Below are 20,721 nucleotides of genomic sequence, written 5' to 3'. Positions count from 1 at the left end.
TAAGGAACCATCTTTTTTAGTACTCTGCTTTTTCATTCTTTTAGCAGATGTATATGTACCAGATCACATCATCCCTTGGGAAACTTACCAAAAGGCCTGAGATATTTGAATTTCTCAGGTTGAAACTCCATAGGTCTCCACGGTTTCATGCAAGGATGCCACTCATGAAGAAGACAGAGGGTATATCAAATGGATGCCCTGATATCAGGTAGGAAGAGCCATGGATCTTGGGACATCCTAAAAAGACTAGAGAATCCATTTAGAAGCCCAGATGATCCACAGTACTCGCTGGATCCCCGATCCTCTAGGGAAACATGGTCTTGCCCCCATTAGAACTTAGAATTTGAGGGCCCAATTCTGCTCTTGCTTACACAGGTGCACCTCTGGCTCTTATCAACCTCACTGGTAATTGCACCCTTGTAATTGATGGCAAAACTGAGACCTAAGTAGATAGAAACCAATACATAGAAATGGTTAGAAGGGTGGAAATATCATGCAATACTGCAGAGTCTTTAGGGCTTATAAAAGATAAAAGTAACATGTTTTAATTAATTGGGATTGATAGGGTTGAGGAAAGCAATACATTTTAGGGAGGGACATGGAGGAGAAGTTGGAAGCATGGTGCACCATGTCAGGATGGGGATTCCATGTCTTTAATCCACTTTCCATTCTCTTTGTGGAAGGACATTTCCCATGCCTTGTAATCCTTAACCTTACAATTTCCTTAGGCCTTACTCCTATAACTAAGTAGAAATTAGCTGGTGGCCTCTTATCAGCACTCTCACTATTTTAGTTACATGTCCCTCTGGTCTCCTTGTCCTATTCACCTTTTCCATGTTATGATTATATACACAAGACTCCACCCCATGATCTGTGTAGGATCCAGTCTACATTGATTTCATTGTAGCTTTCAGTATCTTCATAATGAAAAAAATCCGTTATCACTTCATGTATTTTTTTAAATAATCTTAGGCTTCCACTTTACACAGATCACTAGCAACATGAATTTGCTTTTCTGAGAAGACAGACACCTCCAGGTTTTCACCTAATAGCTTCAGTAACCATTGGAATCAGACAAATTTAATTTCAATGGCAAACACGCTGTCTTCTTAGAAACATCATGCCTTAGAAATTAGTTCATGATGTGTTGCTGCACATTCCTATTACAGGAGACTTTGCTCTAACCTATAACTTTTCTCACAGTGAATGAGCCTGTACCTTTAAGTAAAGTTACACTAATGCATAAGTGTTTGCAAGATTGGCTTGTAATATGCAATTAAATTGAACTTTAAATAAATGATCTGAATGATAGATAGAAAGGACAGTCAGTCCAATGGTGACATTTCAGTTCAGCTAGGTTGGATTTCTTCCCTTCCACTTAAGACAGTTCCTACTCTAATTTTGTGTCCTCTTATTGGATTTTTATTTTTCATGGTTGGCAGTGTGATAGATCATTTTATGGGGAAACACACAGATATTTTCTAACGGCAAACCACTATATTTCACTAGCTTCAGCTTTTCAGATTGTTATTTTCAACTTTTGTTACTGTGATACTGTAAACCCCCACTTTTTTTTCAGACTGAATGCATTGAAATATGAGCTCTGACCCCAGTGGACAGAATTTAATGAAAGGCACCTTTACTGGGAAAGATCAGCATTGGTAGAAAAGTGGTTAATATTCTCAATATTAAACCATGCACAGATAATGCAAGTGATCTTGGTCTTTTTGTATATTGAATGCTGGGAAAAAGACTGTAGCTCTTAATCGGCTAATAAAAGACGACTCATGGATTCAAATATTTAAATGCTATTTTTAAAAAGACACTTTGGGGCAAATGCATAATTGTTTGCAAGATAAAAGTGCCAGTGATTTTAAAAGTTAGATGCTGCAATTATTTAGGCACTTAAATTTAGGCTCTGCAATTGGGTCTGCATGTGCAGATCCCTGTATTAATCCAGCAGCCAGTGGTTCTCCCTCATCAAATTTGATGGGTGTTCTAGAGATTTAATTTAACCAGATAATCTGAAATCAAATAACTGAGTTATTTTTAATAAGAGAAAATTGGGTAATTTAGTTCACTTACTTAAACAGTGAATAAATATTAACTATATATTAAATATAGATATTTATTATACCTATAAAGCACTTCTGTGCGCTTATTTTCCTCTAATATCTTTTATTTTCCTGTCCTGGAATGTTGTGGCTTTGGGTTCTTAGTTATATTTATTTTTAGAAACAGCAACTTTGTTTTGAAAATGTTCACACAATCAATAAAAACCTGTAACTTCAAAGTGTCCTTATTTATATTTAAGTCCTTCCTATTACTTGCTGTTTGTTGCTCTTTGGCTATGTCATCAATCCCACTGGAGTTTAACAAATTTAACAGGTCCTCTATAGGTTCCCAGACCTGTCCATTTCCCATGTATTCTCATATCCCTGCAGCTTCTGATCTAAAACAGATTTTAAGTTTTTGTAGAGCAGAGGTCAACATGAAAGCCTAAAACAAAATAAAAAGCTGGCACTCAACTTTTAGTTCTGGTTTTTATTATAACACAAAGCTAGATTACAGTCATTTAAAAAATGATAGTATTGTCCTGTATCAGACTCTCACCTTCACTGTAACTCAGTTTTTAAATGACCAGGGTGCCCAGTTGAGATAACTTATGTGCTAGTGAATTATCAGCTGGAGGAATTGCAACCCTGTACAGTCACCAGACTACAATGTACTGCTACTTTGCAAATACAGCCTCTGTGTATATTTTCATTAATCTGGCTTCCAGAAGGGCCAAGGATGCACTGAAAACTCCTTATGTCTACTGGTGAACAGTTACTCACACAGCTGTTGACTTCAAAGAGCCTATTGGTGTGGGAACTGGTCACCAGTGGGAGTAATAGATTCACAATCGGGCACCATTGGTAGAATTCCTTAATATTTTGTAACAACTTAAGGTCTATAGCACTTGTAATTACAAGTTGCATTTCCAAAGACTCAATAGATATAATGGGCCAAATCCTGGAATCCTTCTTCAATTTTAGCTCCTATTTGAAATATATGGGAGTTGAGTCTGAGGGACTATGGGCTGCAGGATTTGGCCCATTGTATTAACCTGTTTGTGACTGTTTATGTATGTATCCAGTCTTCTGTCTTTTTTCCATGTTTAACTGTTAGTCTTGAAGGTGCCACAAGGATTCCTCGTTGTTTTTACCAAATATCTTGAGACTCACCTAAAATCACAAGAGGTAGCAACACTGAACAAGGGTCTCCATCATGGCAATAAGTTCCCATATGTATTAAATGCTGATTTTTTTAAAAGAAGGAAAGTGCCCCCTCAAATCCTTTTACATTACAATAACAATATTAGAACATTGTTGTTATTTTAAAAACACTAATGACACTCAGTAGATTTAAAGAAAAAAGTGTGAAAGGGAGGTATTTAGTACATTTTGGTTAAAATCAAAGGGTTGTTTTCAATGTTGTCTGTATTCAGCAGAAAAGAAATGTGTTCACTGGGTGTATGCACACTGGTTATTGTGTGAAAACATATACATTTTGTAAGACAGGATAGACGACAGCTCTTAATTTGATTATTATATAGTAATAACACTCTGAATGCTGCCACTTCTCGTTCTCCAACATCTTCTGCCTTCACATCCCTTGCTGTTCTTCCTACTGGAAAGGAACACATTCTTAATGTCTGCAGAAAATCTTTTTCAATACACAAAATATCAAAAGGAGTTCAACACCCATTCCTTCACAACAAAATGGTGATATTAGCTCAAATCTCCTACTCTAGAGCAGGTGCTTAATCGGAGATGGAAGGGAATATCCCTCATACCATTACAAATCTTCAACCTAGCTATACAATCATATGGTGCTCCAAGAATTGAACACTGAAGCTCAGTACTTACGTATTATATTAAGCTGTTTACAATTATAGATAGGAGAATGGTCAAAAGAACAATTTTCAGATCCCCCCACCCTTTCAAGGAAGTAGTATAATCAAAGGAAGGCCATGGCGGCCAAAACATTCTCTCCCCACATTCTTCCATCTATATTATGTAAACTGCTTAATATAATATGTAAGTATTTGACCGTTTATGCATAGTTCTTGGGTGCCATAGGATTTGGCAGATGTTTTGAAAACCTAAAATAAGGAACCACAAGTACAGAATTTTTATAAAACACAAACAATCTCTCTGTTGCACTGGATACTCATATCCTATCTGCTAACTGCAATGAGTGCTACCTGATTTCTGAGCACTCTTCACATCTTGAAATATGACCTGGAGGTCCTAATATGAGAAGCACAGGAAATATTGAAATATCAAATTTTCCATATTTGATGCAGAATTGCCTTTGTCATAATGAATAGGTTTGTTCTGTAAAAAAGATGGAGCATGAAGACATTTACTACTAATGTTGAAGAACACCATGTTTGCATGTTATAATTTAAATAAATTGTTCAACTGTGCCTTCTTATAGTAAAAATCTTTGCATGCTGCCTGTGTGAATGCTCAGTACTTTTCTCCATATAGTCTTCTAAGTAGAATTCTGGAGCCTGGAAGGGTTCAGAAGGGTACTCACCTAATGTTCCAGAAAGTGCTCTGTTTTTACTCATGAATCATTTCTCTTTACTTTTCTTGCCCGAGTTCTTTTTGCTACCGCTGTACAGCTTACATTTATCTCATCATTCAGTAAATATGCTGGATAAGTGTTTGAATGAGTATCATATTTATGAATGCTGATTGAAGTCAGGTGGTGTCTCATATTGATAAATAATGATTATAAAAAGTGGTGTCCCATGATTTTTACATGGCTGATACTTAAGACAATTTTTGTCCTGAACCTGCAGTTCCACACAGGAAAAATTTCATATGGACACCAAAGGCATCAGGTTCAAGTATAACCTGTTATGATTCCAAAATGAACTCTTATACTCAAGAAAATGCTACATAAAAAGCAATACATCCGAATATTTAAATTCCACAGGTTTTTTAATTCAATAATGGCCAGATTCTGCATCTCATTGTATAGTACTTTACAAGAAGCACATTGAAATCAGTAGGTCTACTCTCAGAGTAAGTTACTAGCCAGTAGAAGAAAGAGTAGCAGAATTGGGGCCTAAATCTGCTTGTGTGTATGTATTCAGATACCTCTTTTCCTACTTCCAGACATACACAGAAACAATATGCACCTGTTATTTTACAAGCAGAATTTTTAAAGTAGGTATTTTACTTATTTTAGAAGTTAAATGAAAATCTGGAGTATTCAGAACCTCACTTTTCGAAGAAACAGCACAGTGTGAATTTTTTTTTTTTTTTTTTTGGTTTCATGTGTCTTTCCAGTGAGGTGTCAATTCTTTTTTTTTAATGGCATGAAACCTCAGAGTGACATAGTGACATAAAGCAACGTGTCTAACCACCCCAAAGATGCAGCAAGTCAAAGGAATTGCCAAAGGATGCAGTTCACACCAAAAAGATGTGGGGGAGGGAGAGAGAACAGTTTGGGGAAAACAGACTATAAATCTGTTACACGTAGTTTAGCACAAATTTAATTAAGAAGCATTTTGTCGATTTTCAACCAATTAGGCTGGTCCATTGGTTGAAGAGTCCTCCTAACCTTATAACTTAGATGCCTTTCTATTGGAAACAATATGCTAGCTTCATTTACCACAGGCCATTTTGTGGTAACTGCACCAGAGGGGAAATCTTAGATTAAATGTTTTTAGAAAATGAGTAGTGATTCATAATAAATGTATGTAACATAAAAGCATTTTTAGCTGAATTTCAAGTTTCTTGTAGGGAGGGACAAGTTGAAACATTGTCCTTTATAAACCATTAAACACTCATGTATTTCTCCTATCATACATTTAATATACATATTTGTTAGCGTATTAAATAATTACAACTTCCATTCAGTACCAACCTCAGCTGGAGTCAAATTTATGAGCTAGAGGCAAAAGGCTCTGTAGCCCATTAATAGTTACCTGACCTATCAAGTACCCCTCCAATGCTCTCTTTCATTTAAAAACATTATATATAATGTACACTCTAGTAATTCAATTTCTGGACAATACAGCTTTTATGGATTACCATTATCATAGGCATTTCTAAGGTTTTCATCTCTACAGTATTTGATTGCACTGAATTAGTTACTCAGTCCAGGATTTCAGAATAACCAGAATAATTAGAGTCTGCAAATCAGGTAAGAACCCAATCCCCAGTGTCCCCATTGCTTCTTTTTCCACCCTCACTCTGAGTGCAGTCATCTCATTACTGGGGTTGGATCCAGTGACTCCCATCATTCCTTAGTTATCCCTTATTCTTTTCCCACTGATCATCACAATAGGCACAGTTTCTGCTGAGTGTGGGTTGGCTGATGTCTTCATATTTCTTAAACTTCTGCGTCTCCCTGCTCAGAGGAGCACAGAATGCTTTGCATGACTATGATGCAACTCATTTCAGAAGGCATCAAATCAAGCCCTGATCCTTCATGGAGTTCTGTATATGTGGACCTTATTCCCATTCAGAGTCCTGAGACATCATGTGTTAGCAGAAATTTTCACATGCAGAACTTTGTAGGATTTGGGTCTGTTTAAGTAGTTTTTGCATATTTAAAATTACAGTAATTGATGGCAATCTGGATGTGAGCCTCAATCCTACCAGCTACCCTGCATGGACAAACACCCTGGTGATTCCCCATCAAGTTTACTGGGGCTCTGTGTTGGCATTAAGGCCCATTCATGCAGATAAACTGGTGGGATGGGGCCCATAATCTCTTTCCCAATTAATCCCAACTGGCATAATGCTGCAAATTGCAATTTCGGGCATTAGAAAGAGCCCCATGGGAGTGGGTTGTAGATCTGAAAATTCTTGCATGTTTGGAACATGCAATCATGAATCACAGTTTAAACAACTATGGTCATTTGAGTGTATGCAGTGTAGTTGTAGCCATGTCGGCCCCAGGATATTACAGAGATCGGGTGGGTGAGGTAATATCTTTAATTGGACCAACTTCTGTTGGTGAGAGAGACAAGCTTCCAAGCCACACACAGCTCTTCTCGCTCACCAACAGAGGTTGGTCCAATGAAAGATACTACCTCACCCACCTTGTCATTTGAGTGTGACAGTTTGAATTTCTTTACCTACATGTATTTAAAAAATCTCAACCATAAGAAGATTTACTACTAGCTGCACACTTTAAATATATTCCTTTATGAAAAAGTCCTATATAATGTAATGGGGATGGAACCAATAAAGTTTCATAAAAAATACTCTGTAGAAACCTATGGAATTAAATAGATAATGATATTGCTACTACATATTTTTATAAAGTTTTTTAATCATCCTATAGAATTCTATAACAGGGGTTATATTTCTATAGGATAGTGAAAAAAAGGTATAGCAAATGTATGTTTTTCTATTAAATGCTAGATGACTTTTCCATAAGGTCTTACATGAAAGCATATGCAGCTGTGTATACACCTAACACAAATTAAATTAACTGTTTGGATAAGATTGTACGTTTGAGGCACAGTCCTGAGTTAGCGGCAATGCAAAGTTGCACTGTTCTGTGCTCCCAGGGACACAGGGTTGTGAATCCCTTTGGGACATCGGGGGATGGCTGGAGGGAGCAGGCACTCTGATTGTGACACAAGAGATGGAGGCTCCCTGTGTTCCCTCCACGTGCACTCTCACAAGTCAAAGTATACAGTATGGCATTAGGCATGGTGGTTTGACTGATATTAGGGTGCTGATTACACTACTCAAGAAACACTTGGAAACACTCAGATTCAGATATTTAGAATGGGCATGGGAGTGAGAGCATCAGCAGCACAGAGCTTGTTGAATGCCGGTGCTTTGTACATGATTAGCGCAAAATAGTAGTATCCTAAGGGTGATCCACCATTGTCCCCCATCGCAGCCAGTGCCCAGGAGAGAGTAAATGTCATACAGTGTAGTATTCCTTGGGTGTCACTTTTCAGTGCTGTTAAGTTCACTGGTTTAAAAAAGATATATTAAACATTTCTTTCTCAACTGGAGGAGCATGGCATGCACGTCTGGCAGCAAGAGAGATGGTGGCACAGCACAGCAACAAGTGACAGCAGCAGCAGCAGCAGCAAGCCCCCTGAGTTGGAGGTACTCTCCATTAGAAGATGAGAAGATCACAGCAGGAATTCAGTGTATTCACATCATGCAGATAGATCAGAATTGGTTGCAGGTTGGGAGCTGTGGGTGATGGGCTCTGCCCCATCAACAAACCAAACCAAATATTTTGTAAAGAGCAAAATTATTTTTTCTAACTCCCATTGAAGTCAGTGGGGATCCTTCCATTGACTTCAGTGGAAGTTGGAATGAACCCTTAGTTTGTAAACCACAACTAAATAATAGACAGACCCTGTAATAAAATACCTTTAAAAGTATGCCTGTCCAATGACTTCAGCAGCTAGATTAAGCTGTACTGCAACAAAAAGGACTGAAAGGGGAAATTGTCCGCTATCTATGTTGGGCTGGTTGGTTGTAACCACGTGTAATATTCTCAAAAGTGCCTAAATGACTTAAGAGCCTAAGTCCCATTGAAAGTCAGTTATCTGAAGGATGAATCTAAAATGGCTGGGTAACACAAGTAACAGTCTAAATCCAGCCACTGAGTGACTGGAATGATCTCATGAGTCTTGGGATGCCCCTTGTAGCCCAGATTTGGCATCTCAACTCCTCTAAAAGTTGAACAGTGTGATTGTTCAGTACATTCAGCTGGCCAAATAGGGTTAATTTCTGGTATATTCAGTCATTTATTTTTCCCCACCCACCGTTCAGCTACTATGCATGTGGTATGCTGATCCCCTTTGGGAGTTTACAGCGATGGCGTTATTGAGCTCTAGGTACAATTATGGCTGGTATTTAAAATAAGCAGGTCATGCTGCATGTATACATCGTGTGTTCCAGGCAGTGGTTGCAAGCGGAATGTTCACACAAAGCGTGTGGCATGCCAGCTCACTTTATTTCAATAAGGGATGATTTTTCACTGAATCTTTTTACATGCAAGTCAGGCTCCACGTTGCCCACAGGAAATAAAAATTCCTTCACCGCAGAGACAAATAGCAACATGTGGATGGGAGATAACAGAAATATACATGCAAGTGCAAAAATTAAATATGCAAATATGAAAATGAGGGAATCCTTTTTTTTTTTTTTTTTTTAAGCCATAGAACTGATTAAATTGTCACTGCTGGAAATTACATGGGGCTTTATTCCCTAAACAGCCCTTTTCAGTAGGACAAAAAAGAAACTGCCATAGATAAGAACCACCATCTGGGAACCCAGTGCTTTCCAGTTGCCTTCAGTGTATGAAACCTTTTCCAAAACTTCATAGCTAGCCTAAAAAAAAGAAGATAGTATTAGAAAAAACGAATTCCATGTCACACAGAATGTTAATCCATTCCGTTTCCTAGCTATAGCTTCCTCCCTGCTGCAGCATCTCACCCTCCTATTTCAGTCCCTTACATCAGAAAGAAAGTATTTATTTTAGAAAATGTCTGCTGCTTCATTTCTCAGTGACAGCTTTTACTTAAGTTCCCCCCTCAGCCCAGCCTGTGTCCCTCCTAGCTGCACAGGACTATGTTTTTGCCAGATATTTAGTATAAAAATGATTACCTCAGCTTCCTGCAAGCCCTGCCACTGCTCAATGGTGGTTTGAACAGGCTGCTTGGATGCTGCAGAAAGCAGAGCGCTCAGCGATGATGTCGGCTACACCACACTGAAGCTTGCAGTTAAAAGCTGCCTCCAGGAGCAGCAGCAGAGGGTCTTAGAGCTGCAGACTCCAGCGTGAGCGAGGCATATTACTGGCCTCAAAATTCTCCTTGCTCGGTTAGTAGGGAGGTTTTTCTGTGGTACTGGGTTTTCTTTTTACAAAGGAACAAAACAAAATCCTGTTGTTTTCATTAATTGTCAGGAAAACAACTGATTAAAATATTTCTTCAGCAGATGTGCGGCTGGCAAGTCAACAGGAACTCAGCTATTTTCCTCTTGCTATGCAAGGGCTTTACATATGTTATTCCCATGTAGATTGTTAACTGTTTGGGCCAGGTCTGTCTCCAAATATGTGTTTGTGCTGTGACTAGCACAATAGTGACCTAATATTAGTTGGGGGTCTGCAATCGATAATATACAATACATGGATTGAAAAATAGACCCCAATGTTCAGCTAGCCTCAAGCTGCTGACTATCCTGTTTTTTGCATTGTTCCTTTTTGCACGTGCAAATAATAATGAGCATGTGCCCATTTTGCACATGCAAACCCCATGTTGTGGTGCATACAGGTGACCCACTAATTGTCCAATTTGCATGCCAAAAATACATACTAACCTGTTTTTGTGCATGCAATGAGTTCAATGTGCATGTAAAAACAAGTCTGAGGCTGAATCCTTGGCCTTTAAAATGACCTAACATAAATTTGTGCCCTTTATACTTGTATTACCATAAACATTTCCCCAGTGGAGGTAGCCTTCATTAATCAAAATCTGTGGTGATTTTTATATGCAAAGAATCCAGGCAAGAAATGGGACCAGCTATGGGGAGGTGTAGAACTGCCCAGAGGGGAGCGCATCTTTTTTGGAGCTTCCTGGTGTGCAAGTGAGGTGTGGAGGCTCCACCATCAATTTTTCAGCCAGCTGACACACAGGGGGCACTGTGGCTATGGTTCCACCTCCTTCCTTTCTTGCACTACATCAGAAATACTCAGCACAGGGAAATGCCTTTATACAGACAGCAAAAGGCATGAAAAGCTTCTTGTGTCTCCTCCACCACTCCTATGCATCTGTGTGAGGGCCAGCCATGAGCTGGTCTTCAGAGCAAAGTGAGTGGGGAGGAGAATATGAAAGGGGTCTGGCCCTTAGTTTGTTTGTACTGCAGTAACACTCAGAAGCCCCAATCAGGATAATGGGCCCCATCATGCTAAGTGCTATACGAGCACACCACCAGAGACCATCCCTGCCTTCAAAGAACTTGCAAACTAAAAGGACAAACAGAGAAAACGTTTTTGGGGAAAGGAATACAGTGCACATGCAAAGTGATTGGGGCATGCTGGACGTGCTTTGCTCCATTGCTGCTTCTCTTAAATGTATACATTTAAATTAGGGGAAGGGTGGGTGATAGAAGGACGGAGTGAATAAACAAGTAAGAAAGGAGGAAGGAGAATAGAAACATTGAGGAGCAGGACAGGATGGGGAAGAGCACGAAGGGCAGGGGGGAAAGAGGTTCACAGCCAAGTAACTGTGAGGAGGAGGAAGAGGAGATGTTGGGACAAACAACCATTCAGACAGAAAATATGTCTACATCACTGATATCAAGGGATTACGAACATGCTGGGGGAGCAGAGGGCCCTAGCTAGACCTTACTTGCTCTGCTGCTGCTGCAGCTCCCAGCTATAGCTAGGGAAGTCCCTGATGCTCCTGTGAGTTAACTCCTCAAGAAAGTGTCTGCTTATCTGTGTTGCTCCCACCACAGCACAGGAACCACTGGGGAAGGGTGATAGCAGACAGATTGGAGGGCAGCTTCAAAGATGCTGTCAGTCCCTTTTGTTTACTCCTTTGTTGATCATCCATTCTCCTCTTTGGTACCTTTTGCCATTTCTGTCATACCTTTTCCCTCCCACAGTCCAATCAGATAGCTGGAGGGTGAGCTCCTAAAGAGGCTGACTATTCCTTCTCCTATAACAGCACAGCAATCCCCTAAAGTCTGAAAGATGTTTCCCAGGTTTTCCTTTCATCAACACATTTTGTGTGATATAATGGAAATAAGCAATTTGGATTCTGACACGCTAGTGTTTCACACTGCTGTGAATCCAGATTTGAACGCGTTTGTATTTAATGCTCAATATTGTATTACTTGGGAGTAAATTGAGGGTTAGATTGTTTCTGATCTTTGTGAGGTGACACAAAGGGTGTTGCAAAGAGCCTTCCCCTCCCTTGCATGCCTGGGTAAGGGCCAGAGACAATCATAGAATCATAGAAGATTAGGGTTGAAAGAGACCTCAGGAGGTCATCTAGTCCAACCCCCTGCTCAAAGCAGGACCAACCCCAACAATAGATGCCCCTACCTTCAGGAGAGCACAGGGACTGCTTCATCCATGCATCACTGGGGGTGCAAATTGCCACAGTGGTGATAGGAGAGGATGAGCCAGAGCTCTGACCCACCCCATTCTGCACCAGCCTGTTCTGCTGCCTACCCGATGGTGCAATCTACACCCTGCCCCATCATGCTGCGAGCCTGGGGACGTATTGTTTTTCCTTGGGGTGGTGCAACTACAGTGGAGACCTAGTTAGTGTAATCTATTGTGTGTACTTCTACTCAGACTCCTTTATTCACATACTGTAGATCCAGCAACACTGAACACACATTTCCTGAAATGAATCCTCTAGGAAAGCACAAATAAGAAACATAGGAGACTAGTTTGGAGGCATATGTTGCCCCTTGATATTTTCTTTCTTCCATGGGGTGGGCTGCAGGAGTTTGGGAGTTCTTCAAAAGAAGACTTCACAAAATTAGATTTAGCATACAGTGAGTTCATACCTCATACGTTAAATAAATACTCCCACTACTAGAGAAATACACACACACACAGTATATGTTAATGCTACAAAAATATACAGACAGGAGGCAGCTTCGTGGGCCTGTGAAAGTTTTGTTGTCAGCAGACCCACAAAATTATATCAACCATTCAAGAAATGAGATCAGTGATCAAAAATGTTTTCACAGTTGCAAAAGTAAAATATAAAATTTGTCATCCCTGCCTGTTTGCAGCTGCCACCCCTTCCCCCACTGCTGCTACTAATGGATACATGTGCAAAGCTGGAGTGTGTGGGGTGGTTGCTTTTATAATTAGCGATCTGGCTTTGGAAAGCTTCTTGGGCATCTTGCATGATCAGGTCAGTGTTTCATATGCATTATACTTGTTATTTGGCTATGTGTTGCCCACTCTAATGATGTTAGTGTGAATCTCGTAATATTTGGTGTTTTTTCTTAAAGCCCCAGTTGCTGGAGTGAGGGGGATTACATCAGAATCTTAGCTTTCATTTAAAAGACAAAGTTTCTAGCAGTCATTACAGAGTAAAGCTTAAATAGGTGAATGCTGGGTGTTCAAAAAACTCTGCAGTGGTGTCAAACAGGGATTTATTTTGGCACTAACATTCTTCGGAATAGTCTTCTCTCCTGCTTCATCATGCTTTGTCACCTAGCACTGAGGGTGTAGGTATCCCTACTCGATTAGATGGAAAACTCTTCCATGTGGCATGTCTAAGAGCAAAAAGCAAAGTTAACACATTCTGATAAGAGAACTGCATTTTACCAATGATGCAGTGCTCTTTGCACACAGTGAAGAGGAGTTCCAGCAACTTTGCAATGGCTCTGTGCTACTTTGTGATGAATTTGGACTAATCATCAGCCTAAAAAAGAGAATGATTTTGGCAAAAGGTATGTTGACTGCACCAGAAGTTTTAATAGCTAGCACCACATTAGAAGTTGTACACAGGTTCTGCTGTCTAGGATCAATTGTATCAGACAACTTAACTGGATGCCACACTTGATTCTAACACCAGAAAGGCAGCCCCCCACATTGGCCAACTGACCAAGCACATGTAAGATAACAGGAAACAGGAATATACATGTATATATATCTCCTCAATATATGTTCCACTCTATATGCATCCGAAGAAGTGGGCTGCAGTCCACAAAAGCTTATGCTCTAATAAATTTGTTAGTCTCTAAGGTGCCACAAGTACTCTTGTTCTTCTTTCAACTGTTAGTAGTATACCAGCTTCATCGTTTGGCCTTGCACTTTATTTCTGCATTATCTGTGGCAAGGACTGTCATGTGACAACTGGACTTTTTAGTCCAGCATGACATACAGTAACTGAACTGCTTTGGTGCTTACATCGTCGTCTTTTGAGATGGATGGTTGCCATTCCATTCCTGTGTTCAAAAGCCAGAAAGCACATAAAAAATTCTCAAATTTTATTACCACAAAATCACCTGATTTGGAAACCAATTTCATGATTCTTGGTCACCTGACTTATGATTTTTGAATGCTTGGAAGTGGCAATGCTGCTGTAGACATGTTGACAGAGACACATTTTGACTTTTGTTTTCACGTTATTGCATTCACATAGTGTTACAAATTGGGGTTTCCTAAACTGGTGAGACTTCCAACCCCCTATGCTCTTTTCTGTCAGTGGACTGCTTCATGCCTGCATCTCGCACTGATCTCTGTGTTGCATTCATGCCCTGTTTCTAGCCTTGGTCTCTGAGAGAATGCTTTCCTCAGGGAAATGTGATTGTGTGAATTTGTTCCTAATGGTTATGGGACTTACTGGTCTTTCAAGCTGCTAGATGCCTCCTGAATGGAGCTGAGTGCCATCAACTGGGAGTTGAAGGTGCACAGCATCTCACAAGATCTGGCCTGTTGTTTGTATGGTTGAAAAGTACCATGGTGCATTCAGACTGGTGCTATGGACTGGGTTGTGACAAGCCCTCTGTAGATAGGCAAGAGCATAGGAGCTGACTCCATGAGTGCTCCAGGGCTGGAGCACCCATGGAAAAAAATGGTGGGTGCAGCCCCCCATCACTGCCTCCCTGCCCCCCAACGTCTCCCGCCTATCAGTGGCTCTGCGATCAGCACCTCCCACTCCCTCCCAGTGCCTCCCGCCCATCACGGATCAGCTGTTCCGTGATGTGCAGGAGGCACGGGGGGGGGGAGGAAGGAGGAGCGTGCTCGGCAAAGTGGGGGGGGGCAGAATGGGGCAGGAAGAGGCGGGGTGGGATCGGAGCGGGGACAGGAACAGGCGGGGTGGAGGGGGGGCCTGGGGGAGGGGGGGGAGGGGGGGCGGGGCCTGTGGCAAGGGCGGGAGGGAGCACCTCTGGCACATTAGAAAGTCGGCTCTTATGGGCAAGAGTAAGGGATCATGCAAGAAGCCTCACTCTCCCTGGAGCAGCCTGCACAAAGGCCTTTCATACTTGCAGATCCTGCTTTTAGGGAAATGCAGGGATTGGTCTCTCTTTTGGCCTTCAGGAGCATGTGGAATCCCAGAAGGGATGTAGAAGGATGGGTAGGAGGCAGGGCCATGATCATATCACATCCGCTACAGTGGAGAACGCGGGTTACACGGTACCATGCACCTTGTACAACATCCCTTTGCACCCATCTGGAGGTCCAGCCTGGCCGCTGCTCCATGGGACAAAGCAGTTCTGCCCCACCCTCTACTCAAACCAGTGACTAAATAGCACAGCTTGACACTATATACAATTATGAATAGTAATGGGCCAAGTTCTTAACTCCTTATGTAGTTTTTTCTCTGCCTTTACTCTGGTAAAATTCCCAGTGAAGTCATGGGAGTTTTATTTGAGTAAAATTTGAATTAAAAATGGTCCAATAATAATCATGCACTAGGGACATAGCAACATATGAATTGCCATAGTACATCAGACCTCTCATCCATCTAATCCAGTATTCTGTCTCCAACAGTGACCAAAACCTGATGCTTCAGAGGATGTTCTCATTACCCTTCTCTGATCCCCCTCTTATTCTGCAATATCTTGTTTGAGATACTGCAGTGTTTCAGTAGAGGCTGTACCATTGTTTTATACAATATGAATACTAGCACAGCACTTCACACAGATGTATGAAATGCAATTCCTTCTTCCCCCAACATCACTATTTACCAGGACTTTAGAAAAGATCCAGAGTCTCAAAGTTTGGATTTAGGTCTGGACTTCCCCAAGATTTGGGATCTTATGGATCCAAGGGTTTGGTTTTGGCCTATTTCTAATCAAACTGAAATAGGTTTTGAGTGGGTCCCACTGCCTACAAAAGCAAGCTATAAAGTTTTATTGTGTCAAAGCCAAATACTGCTAACATTGTACCCACTCAGTGAGTGAGCACGAAAGGAGGTAATTTATTTTCTGTTAATAAATTAACTAGCACAGACATTTTCCACAAGAACAGGCCTCAAAACTTCCTGGGGTCTTTCTTGCAAAACACATTTTTTAGTGTTTTTGAGTAATTTTTTCACATGATACTACTCAAACCCATATACTGTAAGTCAGGCACTTATTTTTATAAGACACTCTTTTTTGCTATTTTAATACAAAACATACTGCTGGCTGACTTCCATGTAAGGGGGTTGAGGGGAAGGAGAGAAGCACATAACTTGAGTTACTCAAGCATAAGGTATTTTTATTCAATTGAGCCCTTTAGTTCAGATTAGGATCATGCTTTCTTTACAGTGTACAAGTTACTTTAAGTTCTTTGTTCAGTATTGAAAAACTAACACTTCTAGACATCCCTGACAAGTTCATATAAAAAGCCATTAGGCTCTTGTGAGTTTAAATCTCACTGGAAAGTTGAATTTACGTAAATGCCCATCTGCTGTGTATTTAAAGCTCTATATGAAAACAATAAAACAACAAGTTAATGCAACACAGTAAAAGTAACAATTTTTTTGCAGCTTAAAAATGGAGGAAGATGAGCGGTAAGTTAAATAAAACATTATCGTAGCTAATTCTGACGAAGTAGACCACACATAATACGAGGTCAATAAAAATAATTGCAAGAGCTGGATGTTGTTGCAAAAACTGTGCTAATCTTAAAGTGATATGCACATTTTTCTATTCCTTCACCATAAGGGAAAATCATGTTAGTTTCACATAAAATTCCAATGTTTTGAAAGGTTATACTTAATTTTTTTAAATGTATCAATGTACCATCAGAGTTCTACCAGGAAAGGGAAATATTCTATGAAAGTGAATTTATTTCTTTAGTTTCTTACATATAGAGAGAACTAACCACTGACAGGGAAGCACAAAAGTTCTAAAATTAATAAATCTGCAAGAGTTTGTAATTATTTCCTTCTCTGTGACTTATAGCAACATATTGAAAGTTAATAAAGATAAATGTAACATTTACTGGGTAATCAGAGACTGTGGAGGGAAATAAACAAACCTAGGATACACTGCATCTAAGTAAACAAAAAGGTTGTAAAACCGTCAAACTCAAATATCAAGAGCACTGCAAATTAATGCTGCGCACAATAGACCCTTTGGAAGCTAACTTAATCCACCCCCATGTATCTACATGAGGGCCATGCATAACAATACATGAGCTGGATTTCCATTAGAGTTTCCTCTGCAGGCTGTCAGTTGTTTGAAGAAATAACAATTTCCTAGGCATGAAAGCTTTTTCAGAATGTTCCCACTGATGTGTAATAAAAGTGACTTTACTTTTTTCCCTTTTCCTTTTCCTCCCCTCCCCCCCTGAGATGTGACTTTGGGGGAGAAGGGGATGGATTTAGGCCATAGGCCCCCTACTAGTTTACCTTGCGTGGATTATCAGTGCAGGTGTTAGTATAATTGAAGGTGTGGTAGCAGATACAACTCCCCTAATAGCTTTTCCTATATGGAGATTACCTAGGTAGAGAATGCCAGAGTACCTGAAGAATAGGCATGTGAGTACCTTATTAACATATCACCATTCAGCGGCAGCTGCATATCTAGGAAAAAAAAAAACCTTTAAAGAGCCTATTCATCTATGTTAATGGGCCCATTGCACAGTACATTGTGTGGGAAATTAAGTCTCTGGCTGTGAACTTCCTGTGCTGTGCAAGCTGCCTTGACTCTTTTTTATTGCTTCAGTGTTATTATCTCCTCCTGGAAATAAAAACAATCATGTTCTCACATTTGAGAAGCCAAAACATTCCAAGATAACAAACTGGTTGAAAGTTTCCTTTGTTTCCCTTATTAAGTGAAAAAATATGTTTTGAAATTAAAGCAAACCCTAAATTAACATCAAAGCCCATCAAATTAGCTGAGCTGTCATACACATGACAATGTTTCCCCCCCCCCCCCTGTAAAATACACCATTTAAATTGCTTTTCTATTTATTTTTCCTTCCTTGGAATTAATTTTTGCCACAAAATATGTTAATTTATTCAAATGAGACATGATTTTTGAATGTGTGACTGGCAAAAGAACTGCTTTCCTGTGAAAAGACTAAAGTTGAAAATGTCACAGCATTTTTTAAAGATATTTACCCAAAGTTTATATCCTTTTTCATTTCAGTGCATAGTTTGTTGATACATTAAAATTACCAATGGAAAAGGTACATTAAAAAAAGGTACATTAAAAAAAGGTACATTAAAAAAAGAGAAATCTTGTTTATTAAAAACATTTGCAGACTTTACCAAGAATCCCACAGAACAGTCACCGTACTACAGTCTCTATTTGCTTGACGCAAGAAAGAGTTATCATTCCTCCTTTATGATCCAAATTTTCATCCGTCCTTTATGATCCAAAAGCTGCACATTGAATCATCATCATTATCATCATTATCTTCATCATGCTGATAAAAGAAAGGACTAATGATCAATACTAACTGATTACAACTCAATTAACATGGATCCTTTCAGCGTATTTTTTTTTTATCTAGCCTCTTCCAGTCCTTAAGCATTTTCAAGTTAACTTAATATGTTCCACTATTTAACATGTTTAATGAGCATGCAAGAATATAAGTAAAACCATCATTCAGTGTGTTGTGTTGCTTCCATAGAACATGTACTACTTCCCCTGGTCAGTACTTATATACATAGAAAAATCTGCCCAAATTCTGCCTTCATACCTTGGAAAGATTTCAGAGTAGCAGCCGTGTTAGTCTGTATCCGCAAAAAGAACAGGAGTACTTGTGGCACCTTAGAGACTAACAAATTTATTAGAGCATAAGCTTTCGTGGACTATAGCCCACTTCTTCAGATGCATATAGAGTGGAATAAATATTGAGGAGATATATATACACACATACAGAGAGCATGAACAGGGGGGAGTTGTCTTACCAGCTCTGAGAGGCCAATTAAGTAAGAGAAAAAAACCTTTCAGTCCTTGATGTAATGAGGGCAAAATTTAGTTCCTAAGATAAACAATTAATCCCTTTTTGTCTAAGAAAGTACTGTACAATCAGCTAGAAAGCTATGATGTGTGGTAGATCCACTATAGGTCTATTATGATCCACTAAAAAGAAAGATAATGGACCTATCTTCATGTTTATGAGCCATCACATTGTTCCTTCTGCTTTTTTGTTACTTTCCATCCACCCAACCCTTCATCTTGCAGATTGAAATTGTACACTCTTCAGGGCAGGGACTGTTTGTTACTCTAGTTTTGTACAGCATCTAGCACAATGGGACTCTGATCTCAGCTGGGGTTCATAGTTAGCAGTGCTCCCACACTGTAAAATTAATAATAATAATGAATAAAATATTCAACTGAGGTATCTTTAAGTATCTGCAAGTAAGAAAAATGATTAGGGATTAATATAAGAGGAAGGAGTCAATATTAAACACTTCATTTAGTGAATGATGTAATTATTGACGTTTCCTTTAATTTAATCTATTAACTCAAATCAACATAAGTTATATGAAATTTTGTATTTTGTTCAGCTCATTCCCTGGTACAAATGTGCAGGGACTTGGAATTACAAGTTGCTGAGATTTAGATATTAACATATATATATATTACTTAAAGAAATTAATTGTGCTTTCCAGTACAGTCAGATACTTGCATATTGTAGGTTGTCTGGAAATGTATATTCATTTATATTCTGGAAAGTATTATTAACATTCTATGTATTTTTTAAAAAAGTAATATAAAATTAGAAGACAATAGGAACAACATGGACACATTTATACTTCATTTAACTGGTAGATATATTAAGTATTACTATTATTGCACACAAACAGTATTTTCTTGCATTGAATTGTTCTCTTTCTGCTTTAAATATTTGCCAACATACTATATCTATCTAACATAAAAGAAACAATATACTAGGTTTATTTTAAAAAATATGCATTTTATTCTAAATTTATTGGGGTGACATTTTTCAGGATTTACAGCACTTTCTTGAGAGTTTATAAATATACAATGAAGGTCTACACTAGACATCCGTGTTTAGTCATTTTTATATAGCAAGTAGGCTGTTGGCATTTCAGGAATCACACAAAGGCCAGTGATTTGGAGGAAAGCAAGATTTTTTGAAACAGTTTCTGTAAAGATAATTCAGATTAATGGGCCATTTACAGTCCTGCTAACATACTAACTGGCTATGTGCTTTAGGTAATCAGGGTGACATTACTGCCGGCACAAAAATGACATCTCGTCATCAGAAATTTTCTTCATTGGCACCGAAAATGCCAGCCACATCACCTCTGACTGTGTGGCCACCACATCTGTTAACCTTATTGATTTGGAGCCGTGCTGTGCCACACTGGAAAACTACTCCCTGCTGAAAGATTCAAGTGCATCAATCCTGAACCTTGAACAAGAACTCAATAACACTACATAGTACCCTTTCACTATTAAGTATTCCTCAAGGTAAATCACATTAAAGAACCTCACCATGATGAACTTCCTCTAGGATTCTACAATATCCCAGAATCTAACTCAGAGAAAAATAGAAAAATAGAGAGGTGATAATGCATTTATTGTCAAGGTAATTTATATTATATTCTTGGATATTTTACACACTATCCAAGTGATCTTTGTTTTTATTATTGTAACTCAGTGCATTGTTTGAATATGAAAATGAATTAGCTGTTCCCTAAGACTTAAAAATCCATCTGTCTGTTTTTTAATCTTGCTTGAAACTCTGTTAAATCATCTAGTGGCAGATGACCTTGCAGAA

At 39.2% G+C, this 20,721-nt stretch overlaps 1 long non-coding RNA gene across 1 annotated transcript; it reads right to left on the bottom strand.

Moving 5' to 3' along the window:
• Window positions 1–8,984: 8,984 nt before the first annotated feature.
• LOC117882981 lies at window positions 8,985–9,764 on the bottom strand. Its single transcript, XR_004647151.1, has 2 exons — window positions 9,657–9,764; window positions 8,985–9,380 (listed from the first exon to the last, which is right to left on the bottom strand). It is a non-coding gene; the product is annotated as an uncharacterized LOC117882981 (long non-coding RNA).
• Window positions 9,765–20,721: the final 10,957 nt, after the last annotated feature.

Source organism: Trachemys scripta, chromosome 9 (genome assembly GCF_013100865.1).
Source record: "Trachemys scripta elegans isolate TJP31775 chromosome 9, CAS_Tse_1.0, whole genome shotgun sequence".
NCBI classification, from domain to species: Eukaryota; Metazoa; Chordata; order Testudines; family Emydidae; genus Trachemys; species Trachemys scripta.
The sequence above is the reverse complement of the archived record's forward strand: the minus strand, read 5'-3'. Positions and strand labels throughout refer to the sequence as shown.